Below are 14,792 nucleotides of genomic sequence, written 5' to 3' on the forward strand. Positions count from 1 at the left end.
TGACAGCAACATAGGAGAAAAGTCATTCATGGCTCATTTTACTCTGATAGAAACATTCTTCTTATTTGTATATGTTCAAATGTATTTTAAATTTTACAATTTTTTGATAGTGGTCCTTTAATGTTAATATAAAATTATTTAAAAAAAAAAGCAGTTTAAGTTATCTGGGGCTTCTTACAGCCCCTGCAGTCATCCTTGGCCCGCGGCATCCTTCCAAGACCCTCCAGCCAGCAGCGGGGATCTCCTCAAAGCTGGCCGCACATGCACCTCCTCATCACGTCCCTGTGCACGGCAGCACTCTGCGCATGCGCAATATAGGTAAATCGCTAGTGTGCATGCACGGAATGCTCCAGGCAGCGGGAGTGCAATCAGGATGCACACGGCTCAGGACCGCGCATGCGCAGTAGCCTCCGACTGGCCACGATCTGCCAGCTTTGAGGGGTCGTCGCTGCTGACTGGAAGGACGGCACGGGCACAGGATGCTGGACAGCTGTACTAGCTAGCCTAGTGCTAGCTAAAGGTTTTGCAGCCATGTAAGCAAATTCATTAATCCTGGGGGCACAAGCTAACAAAACCTCCTGAGCGGCGTAATGCTCAGGAGGTTAAGTAACACTTTTAACACACCTAAATTCAAATCCCATGTTAAAGTGGATCCGAGATAAACTTTTACTCATTGCATAATTGAGTTCCTTACATATAGTTTTAAAGGGAAGGTTCAGGCAGTTTAAAAAAAAAATCCATATCCACTTACCTGGGACTTCCTCCAGCCCGTGGCAGGCAGGAGGTGCCCTCGCCGCCGCTCTGGAGGCTCCCGGTCGTCTCCGGTGGCCGACCCGACCTGGCCATGCCCGGCTGCCAGGTCAGGCTCTTCTGCGCTCCATTCTGCTCCTCACGGGGGCGCGCTGACGTCATCGGACATCCTCCGGGCTGTACTGCGCAGTACAGCCCGGAGGACGTCCGATGACGTCAGTGCGCCCGCGTGGGACACAGAAGAGCCCGTCGTTGGAGCGCAGAAGAGCCCGACCTGGTAGCGGGCCTGGCCAGGTCGGGTCAGCCACCGGAGACGACCGGGAGGCTCTGGGGCGGCTTCGAGGGCACCTCCTGCCTGCCACGGGCTGGAGGAAGCCCCAGGTAAGTGGATATGGATTTTTATTTTTTTTTAAAACTGCCTGAACTTTCCCTTTAAGGGCATTCCTCAAGCCAAATACTTTTTTGTTTACCCTATTTCCCTATAAACTAAACAACCCTCGCCCACAGCTCCTTCAGCGCCTAGGAACTCTGAGACCCATATAGTAAGGGCTTATGGGGGCTCAGTCTGGGCAGGAGGAGGAGGTGTTACTAGCCAGAGATTTCAGAGGGAGAGGGGAGTGGAGTTTTCACAGGCTGAGGGGAGGAGATGCAGAGCAGCTTGCCTGTGTGTAATGTAAAAAAAAACAGAACATGGCTGCTCTCATTGTATCGCAGGAAGAAAATAATCAGTTGAAGCTGTTTGCAACTAGATTTGCTATGTAAAACATCTAAACTTTAGATAAGATGTATAGACAAGTTACTTGTTATAGTTAGTTTTTCATCTCGGATTTACAGGTGATCATTACAGGACCCAGGTGGCCTCTGAGATCTGTTATCAGCTCTAGCCTGGTTTATATTTACATAGCTTTTCACCACCCTCCCTTAGTTTGGAGTTTGGTGTCATGCCCTTTGCTGGTGACATGCCCTCTGCTGTATTTTTTTCCCAAATTCTGTAAGATTTCCACACAAGTGGTAATATTTTGGTAATATTGTTTACCAAAACAATTAACTTCAGTTAACTAATATCTGCTTGGTAATGTGGAAGACTCAGCAGCTGTGGAGTAGGTGTGTCAGGAAGCTGTGGAGTAGGTGTGGCAGGAAGCTGTGGAGTAGGTGTGGCAGGATGCTGTGGAGTGGGTGTGGCATGAAACTGTGGAGTGGGTGTGGCAGAAAGCTGTGGAGCAGGGACGGATCTAGGGGGGGCAGACGGGTCTCTTGCCCCAGGCGCAGTTTGTTGAATTCTTTAAAAGGCGGCAAAATTTGGATGGGGAATGGCAGTTTAGGTGCCAAAACCTGATCTTTAGGCACCAAAACCTGACCATTAGCCGCCAAAACTGGATGGGGAATGGCAATTTAGGTGCCAAAACCTGACCTTTAGGTGCCAAAACCTGACCTTGCCCCAGGCGCAACTTGGTCTAGATCTGTCCCTGCTGTGGAGTTTGTGTGGCAGGAAGCTGTGGAGTAGGTGTGGCAGGGAGCTGTGGAGTAGGTGTGGCAGGGAGCTGTGGAGTAGCTGTGGCAGGGAGCTGTGGAGTAGCTGTGGCAGGGAGCTGTGGAGTAGCTGTGGCAGGGAGCTGTGGAGTAGCTGTGGCAGGGAGCTGTGAAGTAGCTGTGGCAGGGAGCTGTGAAGTAGCTGTGGCAGGGAGCTGTGGAGTAGCTGTGGCAGGGAGCTGTGGAGTAGTTGTGGCAGGGAGCTGTGGAGTAGGTGTGGCAGGGAGCTGTGGAGTAGGTGTGGCAGGGAGCTGTGGAATAGGTGTGGCAGGGAGCTGTGGAGTAGGTGTGGCAGGGAGCTGTGGAGTAGCTGTGGCAGGGAGCTGTGGAGTAGGTGTGGCAGGGAGCTGTGGAGTAGGTGTGGCAGGGAGCTGTGGAGTAGTTGTGGCAGGGAGCTGTGGAGTAGGTGTGGCAGGGAGCTGTGGAGTAGGTGTGGCAGGGAGCTGTGGAATAGGTGTGGCAGGGAGCTGTGGAGTAGGTGTGGCAGGGAGCTGTGGAGTAGCTGTGGCAGGGAGCTGTGGAGTAGGTGTGGCAGGGAGCTGTGGAGTAGGTGTGGCAGGGAACTGTGGAGTAGGTGTGGCAGGGAACTGTGGAGTAGGTGTGGCAGGAAGCTGTGGAGTAGGTGTGGCAGGAAGCTGCAATTCTTCTACGAGTAGTCTGCATGAGCCTTTCCTGTGTGACAGCTTACTAGAGTAAAACGAAACAAACACTGGTGGAGGCGCCCAGGATATAAAAAAAATGATAAGCAATTAGCTAACGAGATGGTGTGGCTCCTACCTCTATTGCAAAACAAACAAATATTAATAGAAAAATATATTTATTCAGTCAAGCACTAAAAGGATAATGCGTTTTGTGAGTGGTAGCCCGCTTCCTCGGTTCCATGCCATGCCTTTTCTGCACTGCTATGCAAGCCTGAGTGCCTCTAGAATCTGAGGTTACTGGTAGCCACTAAGAGTCACTCCTGTGCTATAATATAAAGCTTTCTGCTTCCCTTGTGATGTGAATGCCTGCAGCTAGAGGGCCCTCTTCTGTGTATCAGTATATAGCTCTGCAGATGTAAACTGATACAGAAAATGGAAAGAAACTACATAAATTACATAATTGCATAATGGAAAGTTATTGCTGGGGGCATTATAGAGTGGTGGTCATTACAACGCCATTTTGGCATAATGGCAGCACCTGATGGTGTGGTAGACATAGTGGCAGCAAGTGTGAGAGGCGTAATGGTGGCTCCTGCTGTTAGTGACACACTGGGGGCTTTTGTTCGGGACATATTGGCAGGGCCGGTCCGCCCATGAGGCGGGGTGAAACTTTTGCCTCAGGCGGCACTTCTGGGGGGGCAGCATCCGCCCGTCCGTGGGTGTGGGGGGCCGCCCGAGCTGGAGGGGAAAGCGGGCAGGAAGGGGGTATTGGGCCTAGCAGCGGGGAGGGGAGTCGTACCCCCCCTCCCTCGCCTGGGTCCCCTGTCCTCCGCTCCCCTCCAGCTTTAAAAAGTTCAGTTGCTGCAGCTATTGTAAGAGGCACGGGCGGGGATCACTCACCTCTTCCGCGTTCCAGCGTGTGCTCCACTGACATCACTTCCTGCTACGCCGCCCACTGTATTGTAAGTGGACAGCGTTACAGGAAGTGACGTCAGTGGAGCGCACGTTGGAACGCGGAAAAGGTGAGTGATCACTGCCCGTGCCTCTTACAATAGCTGCAGCAACTTAACTTTTTAAAGCTGGAGGGGAGCGGAGGACGGGGGACCCAGGCGAGGGAGGGGGGTCCGAGCCCCTCCCCGCTGCTAGGCCCAATACCCCCTTCCTGCCCACTATCCCCTCCAGCTCGGCGGCCCCTTACTCCCACGGCTTGGGGGGGGGGGCGATTTCTTTAAAGTTTGCCTCAGGCGGCAAAAAGTCTAGGGCCGGGCCTGCATATTGGGAGCATTTGTTGTTGGAAGGGTCATTTCTAGACTTTCTGCTGCCGAAAGCAAACTTTGGAGGATACCTCATATCATATATACCCCCCCCCATATAAACCCTATCACCAGCAAGGGGTCATCATGGCCAGTCAGAGGGGAAGCTTTGGCACGCAACCAATCAGATGGGGTTGATGACACCAGACCGGCCAATTACAGCCGCCTGTTGCTCCCTTTGATAACTGGTGCCGATGGTCTCTGTTATTGTTGTGTATCATTGTTACTATGCATTGCTGTGATTATGTGATAATGGCATCATGGATTCACTTGCTTGTGAAAGTGGTTGTCAGAGTTTCTCCACACCTGGCCACGCCCACATTTGATCTGTGGGAGTGGTCACTCATAATGTCTGACTCTGGGCCCTCCAGTGCTCTGGATGCTGCAGACCCTTGGCCAGGGGCGTAACTATAGGCATCTGCAATCGCAGGGGGGGCCAGAGCTGTGAGGGGCCCCAACTATTAACCTGCCCTTCCCCCGATACAGGGGACTGTACTTCACATCAGGTGTTTTTATGGCTACATTTGTTATGGTTATTTGTGAAAATCATGATGGTCACGCTTGTTTTATGACCCTTGTGAGATGGACCCCCAGGCTGTGAGGGTCACCAGGGTTAGGCAAGGGAAGGGGTGTGAACACTGGTAGGGCCCATCAAAGTTTTGCAGAGGGCCCCATGAATTGTAGTTACGCCTCTGCCCTGGGCAGTTCCTTATGAAGACCAGGACTTCCCGGTGAAGCTGATGTTGATTCTGCTGGTGGAGAGGTGGAAAGTCCAGCAGCATATAAGGTGGACTATCTTGTATGATTCTGGTCCTCACTATCACTCCAAAGAATAGGACTATATGTGCTGGGCCAGGGGTGTCCAACTCAAATACAAAGTGGGACAAAATTGAATACTGGGACCTAGTCATGGGCCAAGCTCAATGTCTACTGACCACCTTCCTCCATCCCTAGTGTCTAATGGCCCCCCACCAACCCCTATAAAGTCCCCTGGTGTCTAGAGGCCCCCACCCTCCCCTATACAGTTTCCTGGTGTCTAGTGACCCCCCCTCCCGTATACAGTCCCCTGGTGTCTGGTGGCCCCCACCCTCCCTTATACAGTTCCCTGGTGTCTAGTGGCCCCCACCCTCCCCTATACAGTTCCCTGATGTCTAGAGGCCCCCACCCTCCCCTATACAGTTCCCTGATGTCTAGAGGCCCCCACCCTCCCCTATACAGTTCCCTGATGTCTAGAGGCCCCCACCCTCCCCTATACAGTTCCCTTGTGTCTAGTGGCCCCCCTCCCCTATACATTTCCTGGTGTCTAGTGGCCCCTACCCTCCCTTATACAGTTCCCTGGTGTCTAGTGATCCTACCCCCTCCCCTATACAGTTCCCTGATGTCTAGTGGTCCTACCCCCTCCCCTATACAGTTCCCTGGTGTCTAGAGGCCCCCACCCTTCCTTATACAGTTCCCTGGTGTCTAGTGGTCCTACCCCCTCCCCTATACAGTTCCCTGGTGTCTAGTGACCCCCCCCCCCCCCTCCCCATACAGTTCCCTGGTGTCTGGTGGCCCCCGCACTCGCTTATACAGATCCCTGGTGTCTAGTGGACACCACCCTCCCTTATACAGTTCCTTGGTGTCTAGTGTTTTCCCCCTACTTCCCCCATATGGCTTCCCTGGTGTTCTAGGACTTCACCTCCAATATAGCTTCCCTGGTGGTCTAGAGTGGGCAAAATAAAATGCAAAGTGGGGAACCCACTTAAAGGGAACCTAAACTGAGAGGGATATGAATGTTTCCTTTTAAACAATACCAGTTGCTTGGCAATCCTGCTGATCTCTTTGGCTGCAGTAGTGGCTGAATCGCACCTGAAACAAGCATGCAGCTTATTCAGTCGGACTTCAGTCAGAGCACCTGATCTGCATGCTTGTTCAGGGGCTGTGGCTGAAAGTATTAGAGACACAGCATCAGCAGGAGAGTCGGGCAACTGGTATTATGTTAAAAGGAAAAATCCATATCCTTCTCAGTTTAGTTCCCTTTAAGGGCCAAATTTAATAGCTCTGAGGGCCAGATTTGGCCCACGGGCCAAGTTTGCCATGTATGTGCTGGATGAAGGATCAGTGGATCCAAAACAGACTGATGCCACTGTATGATTTTGGCATATTAGACCCTAATGGGTTTATTTATGGTGATTAAGCTTTTCATGCTCGCATACCCAATACACCAGCACCATAATATGTTCTGTTAGACACCCTCTCAACAGATGCACCTATTGTCTCCACTCCCACCCTTTAGATTGTAAGCCTCAGGCAGGGCCCTCTTCCCCAGTGTTTCCAGCTTGATTATGCAATCTTGCTGACAATCACCCCTCTTGTGGACTAGAACAGTCTCTATTTTGACCTATGACATTGTACTGTTATCAAATCATTTGCATGATCTTGTTTTGTTGTGAGTTTCCTGTATGTCCTACCTGTATGTTAACCCATTTATCTATTGTACAGCGCTGCGTAATATGCTGACGCTTTATAAATACAATAAATAATAATAATAACGTTGCGCTATTAACTAAATAAATTGCTATTTCATATATATGTTCCAAGGAATCACTGTTTTCTTAGCTACAATTTAAAGTAAATATAAAGCGTACCTAGCAAAAAAAAAAATACATAGATTTTCCAGCACTCTGGACAGTAATCTAAGCACCAGGCTGCTGAAATTTGGCAATGTTAACCGGGCTGTTACCCCTTGCCCACACACACAGAGATATCTGCCAGCATGTGTTACTGCAGTTCCAATCCTTTTTAAGCAATGTCTAGGATACTTACGGCTAACGGCTATGCAGGGCCGTTTTTAGGCATAGTCAAACCAGACAGTTGTATTAAGGGGTACCACAGAGGATGGTAATATTAACACCTAAATGGACACTGCTGTGTCGATTTGCTGCAGCTCTGATTGGATTACCAGGACAATATTGTAACCTGTAAAGACCTAGGCTGTACATAAAAAGTATAATGTTTATAAAGTGGATACACCCCCTCAAAACTGTTATTCCAAGGGTTTTGTACTGTATATGGGATCAGTGAGTTTGGGCCAGTGGATATGTATTGCCTGGTAATAATTTGTGTATGCTTTACAAACTTATTTTGAGAAACAACATCATTTCTATGTAAACTATCAATTTGTTGTTGGCAGTGCTGCTCATCCAAATTCCGGATATCCGGGTAACCCGGATATCTGACCTTATTTCAGCTATCCGACCGGATTCGGATTCCAGATAGTTGGGCCCAAATCCGGATAGCTATCTGCGGATAGTTGGGCGCATAACGTGGATATCATGCGGATATCCGGATCCGAAATACTGTAACTAAGGAGATGACGTCCTGGAGCCAATCAGAGGGCTCCCAGCAGAAGCCCTAGCAACCAATCACAGAGAGGAACCTTGGCCAGCTCCACCTGACCTCATCGAGTCAATCAGAGGGCTCTCAACCTAAGCCCTTGCACCCAATCACAGAAAGGAACACTGGCCAGCCCCCCTGTATAATAAGGAGGGCTGCCATGATGAGACAGATCGTTCTGGCTTGCTGAATGCTCACTGAGAGACATGCTCCAGTGCTGCTGGCCTAGCAAGGGCTGTATACAGTTATAAACCTAAAGCTGTTAAGTGATTAACCCACTATCACTACACTATTGTTAAATCGTAAATTAGCTTGATTGATTTCATTGTCTGACAGTCATTGTGTGACAGTCAGATTGTGTGCTCCAGGGCTGCTGGCCTACCAAGTGCTGTACACAGTGATAACCTGTTCAGTGAATAACCCCTTCACTATCACTACACTATTGTTAAATCGTTAATTAGCTTGATGTCATTGTGTGACAGTCAGTGTGTGCAGGAGGGCTGCTGCAGCTGCTATGTGTCTGTGTGTGTGTGCTGTGCACAGACCAGGCCAGCTGCTGCCTGCTGGCTAGCTACTAGCCTTAGGTATAGGTTAGGGAATAGGATTACTGTGTTATTGTGTAGTTAGTACTGTAGTACTGCAGTCAGTGCTAGTAGTTGTTAGAGTAGTAGTACTACCGTGTTAGCTTACTACAGAACTGCTGTGCTGTGAGCAGTGCCAGTGTGACAGTTAGTGACTTCTTCTCTGCTGTCTGTCTGTCACTCGGCACGCCCCACGTGCCAAGTGCCACGTCACGTGCAAAGTGGCACGTGCCACGTCATGTGCAAAGTGCCACATGCAAAGTGCCACGTCACGTGCAAAGTGCAAATTGCCACGTGCAAAGTGCTAAGTGCCATGTGCAAAGTGCAAAGTCTCGTGCAGAGCGCCACGTGCAAAGTGCCACGTCACGTGCAAAGTGCAAACTGCCATGTGCAAAGTGCCACGTCACGTGCAAAGTGTCATGTGCAAAGTGCAAAGTGGCACGTCATGTGCAAAGTGGCACATGGCACTTTGCACGTGACGTGGCACTTTGCACATGGCACTTTGCACATGGCACTTTGCACGTGATGTGGCACTTTGCACGTGTCACTTTGCATGTGAAGTGGCACTTTGCACTTGGCACTTTGCACTTTGCACGTGGCACGTGACGTGGCACTTTTCACTTTGCACGCAAGTGCCACGTCTGGCATGCTCCTGGCAGATGTTACACCTGCTGCTGCTGCATTGCCCTGCACCTGCTGCCTTTGCTGCTCCCACCGCCAGGGTGCCACAGGCCACTACTACTGTGCTGATACCACCTATATTTAACCCAAAACACAATTGCTGCATAATTTTTTTGGAGGTGTCTGGGCTGAAAACTGCCATGTCCCAGTTGTGCGGTTGTACTTTGGACACAATGTGGGCTGCACGCCCGCTGTCTGGAACCTAGGCCTGATGTTAATTGACAGCCATTTTTTTTTTTTTTAGGGGCGATTTTAATTTCCCACATCATAAATTAGTGTTCCCCTTTAAAAAATAATGATGCTACATGCCTCATATACCATAAAAAATGTTTTTAAAGCAATTTAAAGGCCACTTCCGGGTGTTGGTGCCCTTTGCACGTGGCACTTTGCACGTGATGTGGCACTTTACACGTGACGTGGCACTTTGCACGTGGCACGTGCAAAGTGCCAAATGCCAAGTGCCAAATGCAAAGTGCCACGTGCCACTGCCAAGTGCCATGTCCGGTACGCTCCTGGCAGATGTTACACCTGCTGCTGCTGCATTGCCCTGCACCTGCTGCCTTTGCTGCTCCCACCGCCAGGGTGCCACAGGCCACTGCTGCTGTGCTGATACCACCTGTATTTAACCCAAAACACAATTGCTGCATAATTTTTTTAGAGGTGTCTGGGCTGAAAACTGCCATGTCCCAGTTGTGCGGTTGGACTTTGGACACATTGTGGGCTGCACGCCCGCTGTCTGGAACCTAGGCCTGATGTTAATTGACAGCCATTTTTTTTTTTTTTTTTTTGGGAAGGGATTTTAAGTCCCCACATCATCAATTAGTGTTACCCTTTAAAAAATAATGATGCTACATGCCTCATATACCCTAAAAAAAGTTTTTAAAGCAATTTAGAGGCCACTTCCGGGTTTTCTATCCAGATATCCGAATTTGCCCGGATATCCTGGATACTGAGGTCGGATATCTGATTCGGATTGGACATTTTTGAACTAGGATATCCGACCCGGATCGGCTATCCAGATTCCAGATCCGGATCCAATCCGGATTTTGGAAAGGGGTATCCGAGCAGCATTGGTTGTTGGTGTCCACACAACTAATTGATGTAGGTTATGATCTTCCTGTTCAAGAGATTGGGGTAGGGAAACAAAACATGTCTTGCCTGTGGCGCCAAAAATGTTCAGAAAGAGCCCTGTGGCCCTGCATGGTACAGAACAGTACAATAGTGTTTTCAGAGACAGGATTTAATTCTTCTCTACTCAGAGCATCAGAGAAATGGTTAAATGTTTTTCAAGCGGACCTGAACTCAGAACTTACTCTCTGCTCTAAAAGAGAAGCAAGCAACAGCATAATAGCCTTTAAAGAAAAACATTTCTTTGTTACAGCTAGGTGTGTATTTTATCCCACAAGTGGGGCTTGCATTCTTTTGCAGGTAGGCACTTGTCTGTTTTTAAGTAGCGCTGTTCATTTCCTTGCTATGTACTAATTTCATTCATTTTTGGTCAGCTGCTCCTACTTAACAGCCATGCTTTTGGTGTATATGCAGAGCTTCTGTTTGGGTTCAAGGTGCATTTGTAGTTTCTGGGGGGGCTCAGCGCACCTCTGATTGGAGGCCATTCGGAGGCGGCCTGGTGTTGCGCTGATTCACCTTTTGCGCAATTTTCAATTTTCGAATTTACTTGATTAGCCGCACCCAGGCTATGCATATACATAGGTTAGGATTTAGTTAGTGTTAGGCCCCTCCCATTGAGGATGACTTCTCCGCAGTGGGAGGGACGAGTACTTAATAGGTTGCATGCAAGCTGTTACAGGAAACTAACATCCTCCAGTGGTAGACAGGTCATGTGTATGCTCGGTGTGTATTATATCCCACAAGTGGGGCTTGCACTCTTTTGCAGGTAGGCACTTGTCTGTTTTTAAGTAGCGCTGTTCATTTCCTTGCCATGTACAGCTGATACAAAACCTGCAATAAATCTGCAGTGTGTCATCTTCCTGCTTTCACGGAAGCAGACATAGGGTCAACATCCTGTGTTTGCAAATTAGCTGCTCTGCCGAGGCAGAGGGGATTCCTGAGCTGACACAGTTGATAGATCAAATTACACTGGCGACTGGTCACAGATGAGGGGGGATTAGACAGGCTAAACTCTCTAAATACAAACAGGGTGTATTTCTCTGTTTTCTTTCTGTCTTGTGCAAGAGTTCAGGTCCAGTTTAAATCCGTTATTAAAAGGGGAAAGCAATGCATAAAGTATTTGCAGAAAAAAGAGAACAATATACAGAAAAATTGTGGAGTATAAAAGAAAAAGGATTGAAAAGGTTTTGCACAGTTTTGTTGGCACACCCCATCTGGAAATATTGCTATTGCCTACATATTGTATTGCGACTTAGACAGAGCGGTCTTCAATGGATTTTCTAGCAGTGATTGGGGTTAAAGTGAGCTGAGCTGCATTTTTAGCCCCCAAAGCATCTCAATACCACATTAAAAAAGCATGCTAACAATGGGTTCGCATTATTAGCATTTGTACTAAAAATAAATCCATTCTACCTCTTTTCACATTTAAATGTTTGTTATAGGCTTTGCCCTACTTTTGTGGCCTGCTGTCTGCAGAAAGAGTAGGCAGATAAGGTTTGCTGTAGCAGTAGCAAGGAGAAAACAAAAGCTATCATCCGCATGGGGAGATTGTACACTGTGTTTCAAACAATTTAGAGAGTCACACTTGATAACATTCACACATAAGGGCAGAAGAAAGGGGGGGGGGGAGATGGCAGTTCCTACAGCTATTAGAAACCAGGACAAACTGCAGAGATAAAGCTGCTTGGATCCCTTTAAGGTAGTACTGTTTTGTTTAGTCAATTCTCATTGTGCACTTAGAGACATTTTAGCTAACTCATTGATAAAAATATACAAATGTGAGACATTTAGTTTCTGTTACTGGCCACGGTGTCAAAAGTTCAACAAAGGACATGACTTTCTGCTATTCCTCCTCCCTTCTGAGCTGGAGAGACACCTAGCCCACTGTTTATTCTCAAGCACAGGCTATCTTATGACTGCAGTCAATTAACAAATCAGCTACCCCTTTGTAGTCAGTACCTAGAGGACCACTCCCTGTGGGTCTCTGTTTCCTGCCAGTCTGATTCATGTTGTGTGATCTCCTGCATGCTAAACTAGCTCTGTCTCTCTTCAAGTGAAAGGACTCAAAGCAAGGAAAAGTTTAAAGTGTGTGTCTAACTTTCAGCTCTGTGTGAAAACTTGGGCCCCCAGTAATCCAGATAGTAAAATATTGGTATTTAATACCAATATTTTACTATGGCTAAACCTAAGCCTACTCTCACACAGAACCCTCCCCTCCAACACCTAACCCTTAACCATATCACCCCTCCCCTGCACAAACGTTCTACCTGTGGCCTAACTCTAAACCATCCATCACAAACTTCCTACCTTAAGCCTAACTCTAATCCCCCTCCCGCTTGAACTTCCTACCTGACACCTATCCCTAACCCCCCCCCCCCCCCCGACACACATCCTACCTGACACTATCCCTAAACCCCACCCCTGCATGTACGTCCTACCTGACACCTATCCCTAAACCCCACCCCTGCACAAACTTCCTACCTGACACCTATCCCTAAACCCCACCCCTGCACAAACTTCCTACCTGACACCTATCCCTAAACCCCACCCTTGCACAAACTTCCTACTTGACAGCTATCCCTAAACACCACCCCTGCACACATTTTTTATCTGATGCCTAACCCTAAACCCCACCCCTGCACAAACCTCCAACCTGACACCTAACCCTAATACCACCCGATGCTCAAACTTCCTACCTGAAGCCCAACCCTAATCGCCCCCTTCCCCACTCAAACTTCCTACTTGACGCTCAACTCTAACCCCCCTCAGACAAACTTCTTACCTGATGCCTATCCCTGATCGCCGCCCTCCCCGCACAGACTTCCTACCTGACACCTAACCCCGCACAAACTTTCTAACTGATGCTATCCTAACCTCAACCACGCTTCAGCCAATCGTTCCCCCACCCTGCAGGAAACAAATAGGTGCCTATTGAAATATCAGCATTGAGGCATAATTTGGGTGCCCAAATTACCCCTCAATGCTGATATTTCAATAGGCACCGATGGCGGTGACCACACTGACACTAGCATGAAACCAAATGTCCTGCTTCACTGTGCTCCAGCCACCAGCATTGACATAGCAATAGGGGATGCAGAGGTTGGGACCGCACTAGGGCCCTTGGACCAGAGGGGCTGTAACCCGATTTATCCCTTGTTCAGCCCCGACTGAGAGGAATACACCAGACACTGACTTGAATGCGAATATCAAGAATTTATTTGTGACCTAAACAATGGTCAACTGGTAATTTCTCAACCAGTAACAACTCTTAACACAAATATACAGGGTTGGACTGGGCCACAGTAGTACAGTTTTTTCCCTCGGTGGGCCCCCCCTCCAGGTCTCTGGTGGGCCCCCCACTCCTTGTCTGACAGAGCTCCAATTGCTGCCTGCAGCACAAAAATTCTCTTATCATTGCTGTAATCACTCATGCTGAGAGCAGTGGCGTAGCTAAGGAGCTGTAGGCCTCGATGCAAATTTTACAATGGGGCCCCAAGCACTCTATACATAACAATTGATACGACGCACCAAAACCTGCCAATGGCAACTACAGTGTCAGAGGTGCAAGAAAGGGATGGGAAATAGCTTGTTGTTCAAAGTATCTATAGAAGTGATTATTATGAACAAAGGACCAATAGAGAGGTAATACTGTAGTTGAGGGAGGGCCCTTCGGGCCCCTTTGGCCCATGGGCCCCGATGCGGTCGCAACCTCTGCGGTCGCAACCTCTGCAAAGTAGGGCATTACTTTATATTGAAGGGGGGGGGGGGGGGGCTCTATGCAAAGTTTTGCTGGGCAGCAGTGTCTCTTAAAGAGAGACTGAAGCGAGAATAAATCTCGCTTCAGACCTCAGAGTTAGCAGGGGCATGTGTGCCCCTGCTAAAACGCCTCTATAGCGCAGCTTAACGGGGGTCCCTTCACCCCCAAATCCCCCTCCGTAATGCGGGGGAGCGCTTCCTGGTTGGGGCAGGGCTAACCGCCGCAGCCCTGCCCCACGCGCGTCTGTCAGCGCGTATCTCCGCCTCTCCTCCGCCCCTCTCAGTCTTCCTTCACTGAGAGGGGCGGGGGAGAGGCGGCGATGCGCCGCTGACAGACGCGACTGGAGGCAGGGCTGCAGCCGTTAGCCCTGCCTCCAGGAGCGACCAAATGCACGACCAAGTCGTGCTGGGGTGGGTTTGGGGGTGAAGGGACCCCTTTTGTGCGGCGCGATAGCGGCGGTTTAGCAGGGGCACACGTGCCCCTGCTAACTTTGAGCTCTGAAGCGAGATTTATTCTCGCTTCAGAGTCTCTTTAATTACAATGCTGCTAAGATCATGTACATTTTGCCCTGTCCATAATACATCATGACCACGCCCACCTTCCGGTGCATGGTCACGCCCTTTTTTCACCGCAATCATGGGATGTGTGAGCCCCAGGTTGAAATTTCTTTGGTGGGCCCCCAGTGTCCCAGTCCGACCCTGCAAATATATATATTCTTGTCACATTAAGAGTCAGTTGAATCTTCTCCTCTTCACAGCTGGTGCAACGGTAATTGCTGCGGAATGAAATTCAGGTTACTTACAATACTTCTCACAAATAAATGATCTACAACAGTTCTATTTTCTTTGTTACAATCATCAACCACTACACAATACAACACTGGTTCATCACAGTACCGTATGCTGAGGTATAAGGACTTGGGCAAACACAGGTCTACTGAGCAACTTCAGTTCTAAGCAGTCTCTGTCCCTTGTTACCAAGTCCAAGCTATATTGCTCAGAAAAACCTTAGGCATTAGAGTTTCTCTTTTTTTGTG

General features: G+C 48.9%; 1 protein-coding gene across 1 annotated transcript in view; it reads left to right on the forward strand.

Annotated features, from left to right (window-relative positions):
- Window positions 1-14,792, forward strand: part of PRRT1 (proline rich transmembrane protein 1) — a 44,215-nt gene that overhangs the window by 17,512 nt on the left and 11,911 nt on the right.

The sequence above is a fragment of the Hyperolius riggenbachi genome, chromosome 8, assembly GCF_040937935.1.
Source record: "Hyperolius riggenbachi isolate aHypRig1 chromosome 8, aHypRig1.pri, whole genome shotgun sequence".
Taxonomy (NCBI): domain Eukaryota; kingdom Metazoa; phylum Chordata; class Amphibia; order Anura; family Hyperoliidae; genus Hyperolius; species Hyperolius riggenbachi.